Genomic DNA, 2,621 nt, shown 5'->3' with positions numbered 1-2,621 from the left:
CACAAAAATGTTAATGTTTTAAATGCTTAAATTTTTCATATCAGTGTGTATACATGTTATATAGTTTTAAATGTGGTGTTTGTTAAGAATTTGGATGAATCTAACTAGAAGCTGAGGTCCTAATTTGCAATTCCAGTATCACAAGTCTTTAGAAAATTTTTGCACAAAAAGGATTCATGAGTTCATTTCTATATAAAGAGTATTTGTACAAATGAATAGAATAAGTACAAGTAGTTGATATATATATATATGTACATGTATATGTAGATATATACACACATATATACATATACACATGTGTTTGATACATATACACACATTCAAATGTACTGTAAACACATATATTAATTTGTACATCTTTATGTTTTAAATTTTATGTAAATACTTTATTTGCATAAGAATAACTAAATAATTTATTTACTTTAAATTTCTGGAAATTAATACTCAATTAAAGTTAACCTTCCTTTCTGGATGGCTGTTGGTTACTTTTCAAGGCATTGATCATGGAGCTCTGGGTATTCTACTACAGGACTGCAGATTTGTTTTCCTTGAATCTTTGCTTGCTTCTGTTTTTTTCTGTGTTGTTTGTTTGTTTGTTTCTTGCTATTGTTGTGGTTTTTGCTGTCACTGACATTTTTGTTTTCTCTTTGAATGGTATGAAAGGAGTAGTAAAAGGTTATGAATCTTTTATGGTAGTAGACTTTATGGGTATTTTATTCTGCATGCATGGCTCTGCAGTTACTATTAATTCTACATTATCTATTAAAAATGAGGATTGAAAATGTTAAGGAACCAGTGCTAAACACAGTGAAATATTGCAACTCCAAAGCTATATTCTTGAGTCTTACCACCCACCTTCATGACCGCTTACTCTATAGCACATGTAGAAATTTGGTACAGAGGCATTTTCTGATAAACTTTTGTGCTGACCCTACTCACAGGAAGAAGCTTTGAGTTGAGTTCCTTAGGCACTTAACTGCCTGGTGTTTTCTAGTACATACTGAATTTAGTTTTTGGAAATTTGATATGAGGTCATTTTGCTCAAGATTCCATCCCAATGCACTGAAATATCATTAATCCTTTAGTGTCTGTCTCATAACTCATTTCTGACTTGAGAGACTCAGATGCCTACAGATGTGTTGTATTCTGTGCTTTTCCAGAACTGTTGTGTTATTGTCAGAACTCTTTTATATATATTTAATTAGGTATTTTCCTGATTTACATTTCCAATGCTATCCCAGAAGTCTTCCATGCCCTCCCTCCACCACTCCCCTACCCACCCACTCCCACTTTTTGGCCCTGGCATTCCCCAGAACTCTTAAACCAGCAATTCATAAAACACGTTGTCCTCTGAACACTCTTACATAAAGTAGAATTACTTTTCACAATATGCAGCTATGGGCATAAACATGTACTTTGCACAACTATACAGTAATATTAGACATTTGATTTAGTTTTTCAATATTTTTATGTAAATTATGGACCATTATCTAGACTGAATAATTTTGTGAGTAAAGATTACACTCCCTAATTCATTCTGAGCTCTATAGATTTCAGATAAACAGTATTACAATAAAATATACCCTAAAGTATTTGATTGATTGAAATGAAAATGGTCCTCTGTCACATTAGAACCAGGCTGCTTTTGAAGACATTAGCTTGCCCTACTTGTTATGCCAATAGGATTGACATTAAACTTTGCAAGCATGTACATAAGCGCTTCAGAATAATTCCCAATGTAACTCAATTCTAATGACATTTGGTACTACTGCACTTTCCAGACTCATGGAAAATGTCAATTCTTCCCTGTGGCACTTTTGCCAATTTCAAATAAAGTGAAAATTGGTTGTTACTGGAAAAACAAACTAATTTCTTCTACAAAAACACATCTGTTAATGACCAAAGCTATTTGTGTTGAAAATTCATATATTTCCCAAATAATATAATACTTGAAATTGGTTGTTTGAACATATGAACTTTGAAATATTATAAGTCAATTTCCAGGTTGTGTCAGTGCTCTGACCAACTATAAATCACTTCACCTTTTCTAAGTATATATTAAGAATTGTTGTGTTCAATTTACTCTAGGTTAAAAAAAATGCGATAAAAGTACTTTTTGAATACCTGGTATGTGATACCAATTTCCTGAACTACAAATTATTTAAAGATGATAAAGAATTTGGTCCTTCATTTAAATAACTCACGCATTATACATTCATAATTGAAGCTGAATGAAGTTGAAAACTCTGTAGAATAAAGGATACCATTTAAACAGTCTACAGAATGGAAAAATGTTTGGCAATTACATCTGATAGAGGATTAGTATCTAGAGTATACAAAGAACTAACAGGAAAAAAAGAAGAGGGAAAGAAAATAGACACTGGACACCAGGAAAACAGACAACTCAATTAAACTTGCAATATAGAAATATAGCGTCGGTAGTGGTGGCGCACGCCGGTAGGATTTGCTGAAGGAGGCAGAGGCAGGAGGATCACGAGTTCGAGGCCAGCCTGGGCTACACATTTTGCCGGGCGTGGTGGCGCACGCCTTTAATCCCAGCACTCGGGAGGCAGAGGCAGGCGGATTTCTGAGTTCGAGGCCAGCCTGGGCTACAGAGTGAG

Source organism: Mus caroli, chromosome 8 (genome assembly GCF_900094665.2).
Source record: "Mus caroli chromosome 8, CAROLI_EIJ_v1.1, whole genome shotgun sequence".
Lineage (NCBI taxonomy): Eukaryota > Metazoa > Chordata > Mammalia > Rodentia > Muridae > Mus > Mus caroli.
Note: the sequence above shows the minus strand (reverse complement) of the source record.